Raw genomic sequence first — 19,147 nt, 5'->3', positions numbered from 1 at the left:
TTGGATGACTCCTTTGACAGACATTCTTAGTCAGCAGCCTGTGCACTATTAAGAGCAGTCTGCCCAATGGTTTCCAAAGTGAGACAATTTAATGAGAGAGTTAGGGTGGTTACCACCTTATGTTTGCAAGCATATTGTTGTGCTAAATGCATCAGATTGATTCACTACTGATTGGTGTAGCAGACCAGGCATTGGGCCAGCACCGAATGGAACGGAGAGCTGTGTGGAATGAACGTGGTCATGGTTACCACCTGGCTGGATGGACAGTGCACTCTAAGTTTTACCTGGGTCCAAGGTAGATGTAGAAGGGAGTTGCCACTTCCTCCTAATCTGGACACATTGTCTGTTGCTGTGCTAGGTCTGTCTTTCACTGGTATGGTCATCTAACCTTTTTCGTTGCACCTTCAATAGGAATACAAGATGAGGGTATGCATGGCTTCCAGCCAGCAGAAGCCATGAGTTGCATTGGAAGATGGAGCCCCAGTAGCCAGCCAGACCCAGCTGATCTGATTTGCACTCATTGTGATCAACACACTACTTACTAGGATTCAGACCCTGGACTCCACTGGACCCATTTACATGAAGGAGATATTTGGTGAGAGAAAAAAAATACTCTGGTCTTGTTTCCTAGAATGCAAGTGTGATTACTGCTGTCGTCATGAGCTCCAGAGGTCACAGCACAGTACCGCGGACTCTAATGGTCCTTTGAATGATTGCTGAGGGAGAGACATAGGAGATACTTCTCAGATCACCTCCTCTCTCATCCAGACCCCTTTTGCCTTACTGGGGGATTAATGCCAGCACAGCCTGCATCAGCAGCCCCTCAAGTAGTACCAGCATCTGCTACACCACTTTGTTCCTCTCTCTTTCCAAATGCTTAACTTATTTCTCCCTTTTGTATTTTATAGTGGGTATATAATTTTAAGAAAAAGGGAGGGGGGGCATAAGGAATAGAATGTCTTGCTAGTAATATTTCTTAAGTTAGCATTTTATAATAGTGTTTATGGAATTCCCAGTTGTCACAGGTACAAGCCATGAGTGGTGATCAGGCAATTCCAGATACCTGAATGGCTATTGTTCTTCTTAATGTCTGTGTGGGCCTAGAATTTGTTGCACTTTGTCCATTAATACTGATCATACTCTTCTTCTGTTTCCGCCCTTGTTTTTTTAACCTCCTAGCCCATGCCACTCCCACCTTGTGGCCCTCATCTTCCAGATGATGTTTCATCATGTTGACTCCATTTTATCAGAATCCCAGACAATGCTTCAGCCTGTTACAAAGAATCACCTCTCTAGGACCTCACCCTGATAGGGTTGGGTTAGGGACAGAACAAGCATGTCTAGGAGTGTGGATCGACCAGGCGACGTGCCCCTAGCCAGCGTGAAGCAGTTACAGAAGCTCGAAACTCCCTCCTTCAGCACCCCAAAATAATTTAGGGTCCACACTCCTAGAGGGGGAGAATGTTGAGGGACAGCACAGATACATGAGATCCTGGAGAGCATAGACACTGTTTTCGCTGAGTTTGAACATGCAAAGGATTGGGATATGAGGACAATGCACAATTACATGACAGGGAACACAAGAAAGGTGCATTGCACTGCATGTAGTGGGAGGAGTTTCAGTAACGTTACCATACCTGTCTGGTGGTCTCAGCAGGCCCACAAGAAGCTGGCCCAGGTGTGACATATGTGGGGTGTAAGAGAAGAAGAACCTATGCAGGGAAAGGCCTTCTGTATGCATTCCAAGGCCCTTGGGAGAATCTGTCCCTGAGCTATATCTTTTGAATTTCAACTTTGCACAGATTCTACCTCAGAACTTAATAAAGGAGGATTTGTAATTCACATTCCATTCACGTGTTTCTTTGTAATGCTTTCAAACAAATTTTGCATCAGATCCATGGACAGGAACTTTCTCTCCCTTTTCCCCTTTTCAGGACCTACTATTTGAAATGGGGAGAAGTATGGACTGGACCCATTTCTTACCCCATTCCTCACCCAGACCTTGAGTGCAGCAAGCTGGGACAGTCAGTCACTGTCCACATTTGAGGGAGTCTTGATTCACTTTTCTTCTAACCCCTCTTTGGGTGCAGGAATTCAGAAAGACCAATGAGTAGGGACTGCTGGCTGCCCCATGCACCCGCCGTCTCCTCTCCCTGCCTTGGTCTCTGGCACTTTCATAGTCCTAGGAACTCACACGAGGTCAGTGCTCCTCATAGAGCCCACTGCCTCAATCACACAGTACTGAGCTCCCCACTGTATAGCCCCACCACAACTGTCCCCTTTCCAGGGAGTACCTCCCCTCCAAGTCTGAAATATAGAAGGTCAGCCATCCACACAATGGATGCCCCCAGCCCCTAGTTATGGAGAGAAAAGCTCCAAGGTTACTTCTCTCACATTTATTCTTTCCACCACATTGGGAAACCTCGTTTTAAGGTTAATTGCACCCATAGCAAGTAATATGGTTCCAGGCTTGAGACAAGCAGTTGGTGTGTGGACTTGTTCTCTTTCCCTCCAATGGGGTCAAGATAGCTCGGCGCTCAGAGCAGGTGCTGGTTGTTAATTCATCAGTCACATGGAGAGTGTGGTGTATTCGGGATCCCTTCCCTGCTAGTGCACATTACAGATCACTGTCACTGGGGCAGGTAGACAAGGACAAAGGGGACAGATAATTAGGATAGATGTCAGGAAAGGGAGGAAGAAGGGAGAGCAACTTCATGCTCAGAAATGCTGGTCACAGTGACTGCTTGCTGAAGAGCAGGATGACACAGAGTTTACATCACCATATGTCAAAGTCTGAGCAGAGCTTTGGTCTCTGTCTCTGTCCTCTCTCTGTTTCTCTTCCTCACATTAAAGTAAAACCTATAAATATAACAAGAAGAATAAAGCTATTTACGTGTTGAGCTCTGCATTCAGTGCCCGGTATCCAGAAGACCTGAGACCTTCTTAAGGATTGCTTTGGGGAAATCAGCACAATTCTGCTCCCCAGAGTAGGCTCAGGAATGTTGGTCTAGCACTGTGGTTAGGGAAGGGATGAGATGCCAACTCAAGGGTTGTGTTTAATATGGGGCAGAAGATCTTGGGCCCCAGAACTCACCTTCTATCCTGCATCTCCATCTGGGATTGAACATGGCAGCCTCCGGGTTCTAGAAGATAATAACCTGCTCCTGCTCAGAAAGGGCCAGTATCTTGTCCGATATATCCACTGCACCTCTCTGCCCCCAACAATGCACGCACACACACACACACACGCACACACACACACACATGCACGTGCACCATGAGTGTGACTGCCCTAGAAGGGATCACAGTGTAACCTGGATTCATGCACCTCACACAGCTCTTGTGTTTCCTCAGGGTACCTCATGCCAAATAACTCAGGATATAAGAGCTGAGAATGGAGACAATGCCAATGCTGACAGAAAAGTTGCTCACTCTTAGAACTGTGCAGCCAAACCTTCCCAATGTTGGGACACATCTAGTGACCATCTTCTTCATTCAAAAGTCTCCATGGAAGTGAGCTGGATTGGCTCTTGTCTCTAGAATTTGGGTGGTGGGCTGCCAGAACTCTCAGTTCTGTTGATGCCAGTTACCAGTGGAGTGAGGTCACTTTCTCAAGACTCTAGTATTCAGGCCCCTTGCATCAGGCATGCTCAGAGCCTCTCTGTGGTGCTGACAACATAACTGCACACAAATAGACAACAAAGTCTCCCCCACTCTCTGGGAATGGAGCCAAGACCCAAATCTGGGGAAGAGTTGAGTTCAGACCATTCACTGCAGTTGTATCATAGGAAGTCATGGTGTCTCTATTACTCCACCACCCCTAACCTGCACAATATGTAACTTGCTAGAAACTGCTTCCTAAGGACCTCATCAGGTGTGTATGAGGTAATCCTACAGGTACCGTCTCTCAGTGGCCTGCAGGCTTTATACCTGGGGAGTAGAGGTTTACCACGTGTGGGAAAGGTGGGTGGTCAGGTTGATAACTCAGGGAGGAATAGGGTTCTGTAGTTGTTCCTTAGTTGTATCTTGTTTTGCCTGGAACTACTAGGCTACAATGATCATTTCCTCATTCTGAGGTCTGCAACCAAACCTTCATGCAGTCCTGGAGCCATCATCGTCACTTCCCCATTCTGATATTTCTCAGAGACTCCCAGTGCCCATTCTCCCTACAGGCCTCTGTGGATTCTGGTGGTGGTCTGATGCAGCTGTCCCTGTTTAGTGAGATGGAATAGATGAAGTCATCAGCCAGCTCCATGATGAATGTCCAGGAAAGGCTATTCAAAGAGAGTGGGTGCTGGGACAGGCACCATGGGCCCTCCATCCCCCCTATGCTCCTATGCCATGGTATACCTTAGGAATGAACACAGAGCATTGGGACATAGTAAAGATGGTCTCCTGCACTGCTGAGATGGAAGCAACCCACCCAAGGCCTGTCTGCAAGCTGCCTCCTGCCACTGTGGAGTGGTCTGCATTTCCCTTCAGTGTCTCCTTGCCTCCAAGTGCAGAGACCAGGTTGAGATTACACCTGGGTTATGATCCAACAATGGAGGACCCAGCCAGGACACCAAAGGAAATGGGCCTGGAAATGAAGGTGTGACTGGAAGATTCCTATGCTCACCTTGGAGCGGTGAGGATTTTTCCTGTATCACTTGCTTGTCAGCACAGGGACATGAGATCACTGAAGCTTTGATGTGGAACTTGAAGGATCATGCATCTCTCTCTGGCACCAGGGAAAAAGGCAGGTGTGTGCAGTGGGCCCTGATGTGTACAGTGTGCTGACCACTGAGTCTGAAGTTCCTGTTAGGATGCTGAAGGAAGACCTGGCAGAAGATCAGAATGTGCTGATGGACAAAGTTAGGAGAGCACAGGCAACTGTGGATTAAGATCCAGAATCATGTGACAGAACTGCTTAGGATGTGTATGAGACTGAATCCCAGGAAACAGGAAAAATTAGAAATAAATTCTCAACTGTCTGGAAATCCTCACAATAAACAATTTGTTCTCTTTCTGCTTCTTAAGGTTGTATGTTTAATTGGTCTTTTATTTTATGTACTGATTAGAGAACATGATGGAGAAAATGTAAACATGAAGGCTTTCTTTAAATTTTGTTTTATTTTACAAAATTACATGTCAGCAGGGGTTTAAATCCACACCATTCCCACCACCAGAGTTCTGAATCTTCAGTCTCCTCACCGCAAGCCACCACTGTTCCCCTAAGTTTGTAGATGTGGGCCAACCATCATCTTTACAGCTATATGTCTACATTTATATATAATCCCCCCTTCTTTTTCCTGATCCCATCCTCTCTTCCCCTCCACACCACTCATGGAAACATTACTCCCTCCATATGTTCCTCTCCTTTTCCTTCTCTCTCTGGGTGCTGATGGAGCTAGAACTCAGAGCCCTCTTATCTTCATCCTATCACTTCTCCCCTGATGGGAGTATGGATCAAGGTAATTTTTTGGCTTCTGTAACTGCTTCTCCGCTGAACATGGGCATTGGTAGATTGATCCATACCCCCAGCCTGTTTCTGTCTTTCCCTAGTGGGCCAGAGCTCTGAAGATGGGAGGGTCCAGGACACCTTGGTGAGGTTGTCTGCCCAGAGAAGTCAGAATGGTGTCCTGTAATTTAGCGTTTGGATGATGGATGGCAAGACCTAAGTTGAAACAAATTGGTTAATGACCAGGAACCAAAAAGTAGGCTTAGAGCAGATGAGATTAGGGACCTTAAGGTAGAAGACAGCCAGGAAATCCATTTTAGGCATGTTTGTGGGGGCACATACCTATGGCAGTTTTGCTTGAGTTTGATAGCTAGCCTGAAGCTGGATAAGAATATTGTCTGAAAGGATGGTGTCAGAGTAGAGAAAAGGGTTAGTAAGTTGGATTAGGGAAGTGAGTAGCTCCTGTCCTTAAAAAAAATTCTGTGGGGAATCGGGCTGTAGCGCAGCGGGTTAAGCGCAGGTGGCACAAAGCACAAGGACCAGCATAAGCATCCCGGTTCAAACCCCGGCTCCCCACCTGCAGGGGAGTCGCTTCACAGGCAGTGAAGCAGGTCTGCAGGTGTCTATCTTTCTCTCCTCCTCTCTGTCTTCCCCTTCTCTCTCCATTTCTCTCTGTCCTGTCCAACAACAACAACAACAATAATAACTACAACAATAAAGCAACAAGGGCAACAAAAGGGAATAAATAAATAAAAATAAATATTAAAAAAAATTCTGTGGGGGCCGGGCGGTAGCGCACCTGGTTGAGCGCACATGTTATAGTGCGCAAGGACCCAGATTCGAGACCCCGGTCCCCACTTGCAGGGGGAAAGTTTCACAAGTGGTGAAGCAGGGCTGCAGATGTCTCTCTCCCTCTCTGCCTCCTCCTTCCTTCTGTATTTCTGGCTGTCTCTGTCCAATAAGTAAATAAAAATAATTATTAAAAAAATTCTGTGTATACAATTAACTACCCCCAGTCATCTGACCCAGGGTCCATATATTATATATATTTAGGACCAGAACTTGTGTAACCTCTAAGTCGCTACTGGCTCACAGCTTATGGTCATAGATGGGAACCTTGCAGGCTGCACTTATTTCGGGACCAGTCTTTCTTGAGTGGCAGGGCAGGATGGGCTATCCCTATCATTGCTGTTTTATGGTGAGGACAAGGTCCTGGGAGGACCCACAAAATGACATTCCTGATGGAAGTGACCAGTGGTGGTGGAGAGAGGGATCCATTAGAAGTCTAGGCCCATCTTGTGTGTGGAATTCCCTAACTAGGGCCCCAGATGATGAGGTAGTGTGATACTGACCAAAAGGGTCATTGTTAAGTGGGCCACTCTCTTGCACTTATGCAACTTTTGTAGTCCTTTCTTTATTTGATGATCTTAGACTTTCTCTCTGTTGTTTCCACATTGAGAATAATTTGTTGAACCCAACCAGAATTAGATTTTGGGATCTGTCTTCTTTGGGCCTTTCTGCCTGGCCACCCAGATAATTTGGTCTAAGTCCAGTCAATTAGAGAATTTATAATGCACTCTTTAGGCACCTCAACCATCATCGAGCACTTTGACTTGGAGTTATATAGTTACCCCTTGCTTATGATACATGTAGACCTCTACCCAGTAGCCTAAACCCTAGCCTAATCTGGTATCTGTTAGTTAAATGATGTGCCATCTAGCATGGATATAGGTAGACCCATGTGTTTAGGAAAGATCTCACCAAATTTGAAGAGTTGCGAGGTTGACTTCTCAGGCTTGGTATCTCTGGCTACAGTCCCCACATAAGTAGCTTTATTCTTCTTGTTATAGTTATATGTTTCATTTTAATGGGAGGAGGAGAAACAGAGACACAGAGACCACAGCTCTGCTCAAACTTGGATTTATGGTGGTGTGGAGGATTAAGCCTGGGATTTTGGAGCCTCAGGCATGAAAGGTGTGTATTTTTTTTTCTTGTTGCATAACCATTATGCTATCTTCCCTATTATATTATTTGTATCTTTTTTTTCCCCCTTGACATAAGGGTTATCTCTGGACTGGGTGCCTGCACTACAAATCACTGTTCTTGGTGACCATCATTTCCTTTTTTGAAAAAAAAATAATAGAAATTGAGAGGAAATGTGGCAATAGAGAGGGAGAGAGAGAAACGCAGCTTTGCTCCATTGCTCATGCTTGTCTGTTAGCAATCTGGGCACTTGTAAATGGTGACTTGTGTGATGTACTAGGTATGCTGTCTCTCATCTCCCATGAGGACTTTTAGAAAAGAAGAATCCATATCCAGTGTGGAAAGTGGACAGTACTCCGAAACAGAGAAAGCAAGGGAACATGACACTCCTCACTGTGCCAGGGACACAGATTCAGAGACCCTGGATAGCAGGCAACTAACAGTGCAGAGAGAGGGGTCCCCCTCTTGCAGGCATGCAGCTTTACCACTGTCTCTGAGGGATGACCTTGCAGCTTTCCTGCTGTGTGGGCTATTACTGGCGCCTTGTCCTCCCTGCCCCCAGGCAACCCCAGGTCCCCTCCTCCTTTTGGAAACTTGAAAGCAGAATTAGACTAGTGCCTGTCACCCCTTGGAAGAACTCCTTCCTACCTTTAAGTGGGTTTCTTAGTACCTTCCCTCTGATACCAGCTGGATGCTTCCTATACAGCTAAGTCTCTCCTATTTTATATAAGAGGCATTTTATTATTCTGGACGATGGAGAGTGGGTTACACCAGCAAAAGACAGAGCAATGGCACAGCACCTCTGATGGAGTTACAACCTCAGGCAGGAAAGCACTACATTCTGAAGTTGAGCTATCTCACCTGCCCTGCTCCAGCCCTTGAAATGTAGGAAACCTTTAGGGGGATAAAGGTTGCTGTCAGCTGGCTTTCTATCAGAGAAAAAGGATTGACTGAGGGCTCAATGGGAGAGAGCATTTGCAGGGAAGGGCTACAAAGAAGGCCTTGAGCTCATCGTTGCCATCTGTGGACATGCAGTAGAATGCGCATTTAAGACATTTTTTAAATTTATTTATAAAAAGGAAACACTAACAAAAACCATAGGACAAGAGGGGTACAACTCCACACAATTCCCACCACCAGAACTCTGTGTACCCACCCCTCCCCTGATAGCTTCCCTATTCTTTATCCCTCTGGGAATATGGACCCAGGGTGATTATGGGGTGCAGAAGGAGGAAGGACTGGCTTCTGTAATTGCTTCCCTGCTGAATATGGGTATTGACAGCCTGTCTCTTTTCCTAGTGAGGTGGGGCTCTGGGGAAGTGGGGCTTAAAGATAATTATCTTTATTTATTTATTGCATAGAGACAGCCAGAAATTCAGAGAAAATGGGGATATAGAGAGGGAGAGAGACAGGCATCTGCAGCATTGCTTCACCACTTGTGAAATTTCCCCACTACAGGTGGAGACCGGAGGCTTGAACCTAGATACTTGTGCATTGTAGCCTGCGCTCAAGTGGTGCGCCATCATGTGGCCCCTAGGAGAATGCAGTTAAGGAGGAGTATTCATCTCATCCAATGTGATCAGACATTACTAAACAGTACATTGCAGCAGGAAGGTGGCTTGTGATGGAGACCAAGATGAGCCTGTGGGACTTCACAGGTGCCATCTCTGATCCTTCTGTGCCTGAGTTCTATAGATGTTTATCTCTATCTTATTTGCTCAGTGCATAAATAACTTTTGAAACAAAGGTATGGGGTAGGCCAGTGGTACACCAGGTTGAGTACACACAGAACCCAGGTTCAAGCCCCTGCTCCCCAGTGCTGCAGGTGTCTCCTTTTCTGTCTCTCTTTCCCCCTCACAGTTTCTCTCTGTCTTATCTAATACTAAAATGAAAGAAAAGACAGAAAGAAAATAAGGAATGTGGGCAGGGCACAATGGTTATGTAAGAATACTTTCATGCCCGAGGGTCAAAATCCAGCATGGGCATATGCCAGAGATAAGCATTTTTCTGGTTAGTAAATAAAAAATAAAGTACTATGTGCACTTAAACAAGTATGCCACCGCCCAGCCTCCCAAATAAATATAATAAAAGAAAAAGTGTATTGGAAATGGAGAGCATCCAGAAAGGGAGAAAGCAAAAGATCATGTAACCTGTCACTTTTCTAGGGGCTCCAGATTCAGGAGTTCCTGAGCTGGCATCTAACAATGCACAGATGTGGGTCTCCTCTCTCTGGCAGTGTTCCCACCATCTGGGATATAAAGTTACACTTGGTGACAAAGACCATACCTGAAACCTGGAATACACATGGTGAAAAACAATATGACTTCATTTTCAGAATTCAATGAGCAACTGAAACATTTCTAAAATGGCCTAGTTCTTCCGATTTTTGTATTTTCAGGGGTCTGAAACCTGGGGTGTGCTAGCAGCTGGGCCCTTTGAGATAGCACAATGGCTATGCAAAAAAAAAAAAAAAAACACTTTCATGATGTTAAGTAGTTAAGGCTAACAGGTATTAAAGAAGTACTGATTGTTTTGGTGGAAGTTAAGGGTTTCCAAATCTATCTTACAAGAAATAAAATGCTGCCAGTAACCAGCTAGGTGGAAAACCACCACTCAGGAAGGACCTAAGAACGAATTGTAAGATGGCAGAACTCCCGGTCTTGCCAAGAACATCTGCCACACGGGAAAGAATCAGGCCCTAAATGTCACCTGGCTTACTGAGGAGGAAAAGCATACCTGTCAATTACTGCAGTTGGAACAGGCCCAGAAAGGACAGAGAGGTGGCTAAAGGTGACTCCAGCTTCATTACACTGTGGTCATAATAAATTAAAGGGAGTCGGATAGTAGCGCAGCGGGTTAAGCGCACATGATTCAAAGTGCAAGGACCAGCATAAGGATGCTTGTTTGAGACCCCAGCTCCCCACCCACAAGGGAGTTGCTTCACAGGCGGTGAAGCATGTCTGCAGGTGTCTATCTTTACCCCTCTCTGTCTTCCCCTCGTCTCTCCATTTCTCTCTGTCCTAACCAACAACAACAACATCAATAATAACCACAACAATAAAACAACAAAGACAACAAAAGGGAATAAATATAAAAATAAAAATAAATAAAAATAAAATAGGATTGCAGTTTGTCCCCCTGCCACCCCACATGGGTTTTTCTGTATGCATTATGGGTAAGCACAAGCCCAGACTACTAATAATTTTATACGCCCTTGTCAGTCTTTGATATAATCTCAAGCTCCTTCAAATTTACTATAAAACACACTTGCTGCGATATTTCGGGGCCCATCTCCTTTCTCAGTAGAGAGCCCTCATTCAATGAGTGTCACCTTTCTCATGAACAATACAGTAAACCTCTTGGCTTCAACTTCTGGGGGTCAATCTTTCTTTGTTCATTATCACAAGGACTGAAATAGCTTCGGTTTCTTAAGCAGCTCTACCTGATGACAATGCAAGGGGCTCTGAAGTCCCATGTTCAGTCCCCAGCATCACCAGAAGCCAAAGCTGAGCAGTGTGTGTATGGGGGTGGGGGTTGGTCGTAAATGCTAACAGATTCATTCTCTAAGGAATTCAACTGCCTCCTGCATAGAAGTCTGTCTCTTAAGGGTATAAGCCTGGAAGGAATGGTCAGCTGTCTCAGACTGTTTCCCTGGAATGTGGATGTGCCATTGGGCAGGTGGGTTCATTCTTGAGGCTACTTCTTCATCCAGACACCTAAGAGGTGCTTTTGACCTCAGTCTTCTCTATTTTGCTCTGTTACCACTCTTTCTTCTCTGGGAAAAAAGAACTCTTAAATATAAAGAGAGGAGAATGTTGTGTAAGAAATTCCCAGGGTTGCTTGGGAGGTTTCTGGGAAAACCAGTTTAAAGATAGGAACTCTTCCAGGGAACTGGGACCAGCACTCAACTCTGCTTCTGAGTTTCCAGAATGAGGGGGGGACTTAGGGCTGCCTGGGAGTGGAGACAGGGACAAAGGACTTGCAAGTGGAAGCCTCTGCCTTGGATCCATGCTCTGCTGTGGTGGTTTACTATCTATTTTCTGAACTGCAGCTCTCCCTCTTAATAAAAAAGCTTTGCATGTTGATATATAGTGTAAATAGAAAATGAAACCACAAAGAGAAAAATTGGACTAGGAGGACTGCTCAGTACTAGAACCTTAAGAGCAGAGATCCAGAGTGCCATCCACAGCAAATACATCAGCCTGTGCTGGACTTTGCTCTTGTCTCTCTTTGAGTAATCTCCCTCCTTTCCTTCCTCCCTCTAGATAATTATATAAAACAATAGACTATCTACACATAATACGACAGTGTGACCTGAAGTGAATACACTCTCTTAACAGGGTCAAAATGCTACAAATCCATTCACCTAAGGCACCTGAAAGATAGAGAATCAGCACACAGGCTGGGGAGACAGCATAGTGGTCAAACAACAGACTTTAATGCCTGAGACTCTGAGGTTCCAGGTTCAATCCCTGGCACAAACATAAGCCAAAGCTGAGCAGTGATGTGGTATTTCTCTCTAATTAAAATAAAGTGAAATGAAATATAATAAAATATGAGAGAGAGGCAAACAGTTAGACATGAGTCCAAATAATATATCCATGATTCAGGGAAACATCCTAAGAATGAATAAGCTGATCACCCCCTCCAGAACAGGGATCATTAGAAGTCAAATCTGGCTGCTGGAGACAGAGCTCAGTTGATAGAATGAGGGACTCTCATGCCTGAGGCTCTGTATTAGAGCCCCAGTATTACATGTACCAAAGTGGTGCTCTGAGTTCTCAGTGTGAAACTCTTTATCTAATATGATATAATTGAAAAAATTAAAACAGAAAGACAAACCTCTGGGTTGGAGGCAGTAGGTCCTGTAATGGCAGGAACAGTTACCCTCAGCAGAGACACAAGTATCACTGAGAATATGAGGAATGTCAGCATTTCTTAGTTATGCTAGTGGGGGCCAGGTGACTTATTCTTTTAAGAGCCTGGACCCCTGTGTTGGCAGGCTTACAAAGGCAAAAAATGCAAAGCTCGGAGGAGTTGTACAATCACAATGTACAACTTCATTCTCATCTCTACAGCCAGGTGTCTGTCCCCAGGGTGAGGACACAGAAACTCCCTGTCCTGTCAGGATGAGATTCACCATGTGGATGGGGGTCGTAGAGACACTCCCCAGGGTTCCCAGGGCTGTTATGCACATCTGGGTTTGATACAGGAATCCAGCTAGTCAACTCTTTATTTGCCTTTTCACAAGGACTCAGGTTCAAACCCCTGTTCCCCACCTGCAATGGAGAGGAAGCTTCATAAGTGGTGAAGCAGCACTGCAGGTGTCTGTTTCTCTCTCCCTCTCCTTCCAAGCTCAGTTTTTGTTTCTATGCGATAAATAGTTTTTTTTAAAAAGAGGTCTTTACTTAATCCAGAGGCAAGAATGTGAGTTATAATAGTGATATGACAGGAGAGTGAACATAAAGTTATCACCTACTTTGTGACTGAGATGAAATGAGAAACCTCAGGCATGCAAGCCCTGCCCTCTCCCAGCTGAGCTGTTATGCCTACCACTCTCTGTAGTCATTGAGATGTGGGAGAGTTATTTAATTTTATTTATTCTTGTTTTACTAGGTCTCTGCTCAAATTTGGCTTTTGGTGGTGTTTGGGAGTGAACATGGAACCTTTGGTGCCTCAGGCAGTAAAGTCTCTCTGCATAACCATTATGATGCCCACCCCCATCCAAGATGTGGGAGGGATTTACAAAACTTACTCTCAGCTGACTCCACACATCCCAGCCAAAGGAGCAACAACAGGCAAGGGAGCTGGTATTTGCAGGAGGCCAGCAAAGCAAACTTTATCAGCTGTTTGTCACCTCCTTGTGGACACACAGTAGAATGCACCTCAGGAGTGCATACTTTCAATCCATTGTTAAATCCATAATACTTTTCCTAAGCAAAGTTCTCTCTCTCTCTCTCTCTCTCTCTCCCTTTTATTTAAAAGGTACTTTCCTGTCTCAGAGATGAGAGAGTGATTAACCCAAGAGGCAGACAGAGAGGCGGCAGAACAACAAGATAACATCTATATGGCTGCTGGGATGGAGCATAGAGCCTCAGGGAAGTAGATCCTGTGATTTACCACCTGAGCTATTTCTCTTGCCACTGTCTAGCCCTTGGAGAGTGGGAGAGCTTTAAATAATGTTACTGTCAGTCTGCACAATACACCAGAGCAAAGGATGCAAGTAGAATCAACCTCATGAAGAATATGTATAACCAAGTGTCGGGCGTTTTTTTTAAGGAATTAGCTAATATATTTATTTGATTTGATTTGTTACAATAGCAATGCACAACTCAGGCTTATGGTGGTGCTTGGGACTGTACCTAGGAACCCGGGTACTTAAATTTTTTGCATAGCCATTATGCTGTCTCCTAGTCTCATAGTAAGACATTCCCAAATGTGCCAGAGAACACATTGCCACAGTAGTGGTGGTGGCTCAGTGACAGAGAGCAAAATGGGTACATTTGAGGTCCCTGGTTCTGACCCACCCTCATATGCCACATTGTTTTGTGGCCTATCTCTTTAGCCTTGAAAATAATCAAAACATGTCCAGTGTGGAAAAAGGAGAGTACCTCCAAATGGAGAAAGATGAGAACAGGATCCACATGGTGGCACACCTGGTTAAGCACACACATTACAGTGCACAATAACCAGGTTCAAGTCCCTGGTCCCCACCTCCAGGGGGAAAGTTTGATAAGTGGTCAAGCAGGACTGCAGGTGCCTCTCTGTCTCTTTCCCTCTTTATCACTTATTTTCCTCTCAATATCCATCTCTTTCCAATAAAGAAATATTAATAAAAGACAAAGGGAATGTGTCACACCTTATGTTCCATGGGCTCCAATTCAGAGAACATGGGCTGGTACTAACATGCAGAGAGTGGGGGTGCTCAGTCTCAGGCAGCTTTGCAGCTGTCTGTGTGACTTACAAGTCCTGGTCTTTCACTAACCCCTCAGGCAGCCCAGGAAGAATCCTCACTTGAGTAACACTGAAGCAGAGTGCAAGGAGTGGTCCCCATCTCCTGGAAGGTCTCTCTCTCTCTCTCTCTCTCTCTCTCCAAATGTGCTCATTTACTTTTGTATATCTTTGTTTACCATGTATCACCCTGGGATGTAATTTCAGGCTAGATAATTGTTTTTTTTTCACACCTCATTATATTTTAACACTTTATCTTAAAGACCCATTGTTCCAAGACAATACACTATATCTTTGTTTTCACAGGTTCACTGTCATATTCAAACCATTTACTAAACTCTCCCTGTATCCTTTACCTACCAATCACGATTTCAACCCTAGAATTGGGCAATCTATTATTCTTTCCTAAATATGATTCTCTCAATCCTTTACTCATATTTTGTCATGTCCTTTCTTTACTGCACCAGAAATAACAGAGAATCAGGCATGCATTGTAATTAGAATAATAGCAACCCAAAGTGGTATGAGACTGAAAAGTCACTAGGCTAAGTCTTCCTCTGGACTGAGGAAACAGGCACACATCTATCTACTCAGATGGTTGACGAGGTGCCCATTAATTAGAATCTTTTTTAAAAATTTTTAATTTTTATTTTTTATTTAAGGAAGGATTAATTAACAAAACCATAGGGTAGGAGGGGTACAATTCCAAACAATTCACACCACCCAATCTCCATGTCCCACCCCCTCCCCTCATAGCGTTCCCATTCTCTATCCCTCTGGGAGCATGGACCCAGGGTCATTGTGGGTTGCAGAAGGTAGAAGGTCTGGCTTCTGTAATTGCTTCCCCGCTGAACATGAGCATTGACTGGTCGGTCCATACTCCCAGTCTCAGGCTAGGTAATTGTATAAAAACATTTTATAGTACATTTAGGTTTGTGTATGATGTCTGAACAAAGCATTTCATTCATAAACCTCACCAATCATTTCATTACAGGTCACTAGTTTATTTTTAAAATAATATTTTAAATTTTTTAATGCTATAGGACAGAGAGAAATTGAGAGGATGGAGGGAGGGAGGGAGGGAGAAAGAGAGAGAGAGAGAGAGAGAGACCTGCAACACTGATTCATTTGCAGGGAGTGGTGAAGCTACATGAGCAGTGAATCTAGGTACTTGCATATGGTAGCATGTGTGTTCCACCATCTGTGTTACTGCCAGGCCCCTCATTTATTTAGCTTAACACCTTATAATTATTACACACAAAATAAACATACTGCACACATTTAAAAGATGTTCCTCTAAAATGTATTAGATCTTAAAATACAAATTTTTAAAATTTTCTTTATTGGGTAATTAATGTTTTATATTCAATAGTAAATACAATAGTTTTTACATGCACATTTCCCAGTTTTCCATATAACAATACAACCACAACTAGGTGCTCTGTCATCCTTCTTGGATCTGGATTCTCCCCCACACACCCTAGAGTCTTTTACTTTGGTGCAATACACCAATTCCAATTCAGGTTCTACTGTGTTTTCTCTTCTGATCTTATTTTTGAACTTCTGCCTGAGAGTGAGATCATCCCATATTCATCCTTCTGTTCTGTTTCTGATTTATTTTGCTTAACAGGAATTTTTCAAGGTCCATCCAAGTTTGGCTACAGTCAAGTCACCTTTTTTATAGCTGAGTAATATATATATATATATATATATATATATATATATATATATATATATATCCCACAACTTGCATCTGTTGTTGGATACCTGGGTTGCTTCCAGTTTTTGACCATTACAAATTGTGCTGCCAGGAACATATGTGTACACAGATCTTTTTGAATGGGTGTATTGGGTTCCTTAGGATATATCCCCAGGAGGGGAATTGTAGGATCATAGGGGAGGTCCATTTCTAGCCTTCTGAGAGTTCTCCAGACTATTCTCCACAGAGGTTGGACCAACTGACATTCCCACCAGCAGTGCAGGAAGGTTCCTTTGACCCCACAACCTCTGCAGCATTAAAATACACACTTCTAATTCAAGGTGACATTTTAAAATTATTTCGACAGAACAGCAGAAAAAATATGATTCTACAATTATACAAAAGAAGGAGCCATAATCCTTAATTTTGGAGGGAACAGCTGAACAGATAATATGACACTGCCTTCTCATGAAAAGCAAGAGAGAGAGAGAGAGAGAGAGAGAGAGAGAGAGAATGGATAGAAGGAAAACATAATTTTCTGTTTGGTTACCTTGTGGACATGCAGTACTATGCATCTGGGAGAGAATACTTAATTCAAAACAATGTCATTTCAATTTTCAAATTGCCACCAGAATATTGCTGGTGACTAGTGGTCATGTTTTCTTTTTGTCTTACTGTTCTTTGTTCCTTCTACCTTCCTTTCTAAAAAATATTTTACTTAAGTATTGTTTGGATAGAGATTGACAGAAAGGGGATAGAGTGAAGGAGAGAGAGGAGAGACAGGATTAGCACTGCGTCACTACTCATGAAGTTTATGCCTGCAAGTGGGAACTGGGGATTTGAGCCCAAGTCCTTGTGCATCATTATGTGTGCGCTTTATGGGGGAGTAGAAATTGAGGGCAAAGTGGGAGATAGTGAGAAAGACACCTGTATCATTGCTTCATCGCTTGTGAAGCCTGCAGGTGGTGACTGGGGACTTGAGTCAGGGTGTTGCACGTGATGTGTGCACTCAACCAGGTACACTGCATTTAATGTTTTGGCTCTCCTTGTCAAAATGAATTGTCTTTAGGTTTTGGGCTTGTTTCTAGACTCTCATTTCTATTCATTATCACTGGCAACTTTATTATATATATTTGTCTGATTTGTATAGTAAAATAAGAGTACAAAAATCAGAAAAATTTCAGAGCACATTTAACATCATGTGGCAAAAGAAAAGATTCTATATGCCCATCAGATGGAAATGCTTCAAAATAGACCAGTCAGGGCTGGGTGATGGAACACGTATTAATGTGTAAAGACCCACACAAGGATTCAGTTCAAGTACCCACTCCTCACCAGCAGGTGGTACGTTTCATAAGTGGTGAAGCAGGTCTGCAGTTATCTACTGTTCTCTTTCCCTTTTTCTTTCCTCTCCCCTCTCAATTTCTCTGTCCTGTTGAATAAACTACAATAAAAGAAAAAAAAAGGAAAAAGTGTCCGCATGGGGTGAGGAATTCTTGGTGATGGCACACAGCTCCAGAGATAACCCTGGAAGAAAACAAACAACAAGTTATTCATTATACAAAATACTTAGTGGTTAAAATCAGATAGAATCAATCAAGTACATAACTTCTAAAAAGTTAAGAAATATAGTAAGGTGGCAGGCTACAAAATAAGTATCAGTACATATGATAATAAATATGAGTACATTTATGTACTCATGTATCTATATATATTTTCAAAACTCTATGGAGTTAATATATCTATATTAAAAAGTGATCAGTCTAGGAACTGGAGGCATGGGAAAGATGAAAATAATTCACCACAACAAATTTGGGGAAAGAATATGGCATCTCAAGAGATTTAGTGATTAAAGAAAATCCAGTAGTGAACCATCATGTATGAGCCCATCACAGTAAGAGCAGTGGAACCTTCCAGAACTGATATGAGTCCTCAATGAATCTCACCTCGCAGGGCACAGTTAATTGTAAAGGATCACCTACCTCCCTGAGATGTGGCTCTTGGTGAATCTGGCAATGAATCTGCTTCCACAGGAGAAGTACATGAAAAAAGAAGCTCTCTCATCACACTCAAGGATGAGAGAAGATGAGAACAAAGGAGAGTTTTGTGGAGTGGCGTGAGGTGTAGTGGTCAGAGAGTCCACTGACCAGAGGAACACCTGCAACCCAGGCCTGAGACAGAGCTCACTGTGATGTTGCAGAAGGCTGGCCAATCAGAATCCTTCCTGGATAGGGGTGTGTCCTCACTGGGAGTGTCTGCGCAGACCGTGGACAACAGGTCTTTTAATAATGGTTTACAGGATTATAATATCATTTCTTTGTTAATTAATAAGGAGAAGAATCCCACCCCAGGGTACAACCCTCATGTCCTCATCTCAACCTAATCACTCCCCAATAACCTCCATATGCCATGATACTAGGGTTAGGATTTCACATGCAAATTTGAGGAGGGCACAAATATTCAGTCTATTTCAGGGACTTTCTATAAAGTCACTGATCAATCTGTTCTGTAATGTCAAGGTAACAAGAGATCAAGCAACATGAGGGACTGGCATCTAAGGAGACCCAAGCTACTTGAAAGGGTGTGATCATTGGCCTTTAGTAGACAGTACTGATGGACAAATAGTATTAAATGGATAGACCAATTGGACTGTGATTTCTTCCTTTTTTTTATTGCCCACTAGTATTATTGTTGGGGTTCCATGTGATACCTGCAAGATAAATCCACTGATCCCAATGAAATTTTTTAATTTTATTTTATGTTTAGTTTATTTGTTAGTGGATAGAGACAGAGAGAAATTGAGAGGGGAGGGAGTGATAGAGAGGGAGGCAGAGAGACACCTGCAGCTCTACTTCACCACTTTTGAAGCTTCCCCCCAGCAGGTGGGGACCATCCTTGTGTGGTGTATGTGCTTAACCAGGTATGTCATCAATTGCCCCCCCCATGACAATTTTTTCTTCACTTCTTTCCCTTTCCTTCGACAAGACCATAGGATAAGGGGAGTACTATTTCACACAATTCCCACCACCAGAACTCTGTATCCCATCCCCTCCCTTGATAGGTTTCCTATTCTT

The sequence above is a fragment of the Erinaceus europaeus genome, chromosome 9 (assembly GCF_950295315.1).
Source record: "Erinaceus europaeus chromosome 9, mEriEur2.1, whole genome shotgun sequence".
Classification (NCBI taxonomy): domain Eukaryota; kingdom Metazoa; phylum Chordata; class Mammalia; order Eulipotyphla; family Erinaceidae; genus Erinaceus; species Erinaceus europaeus.
Note: the sequence above shows the minus strand (reverse complement) of the source record.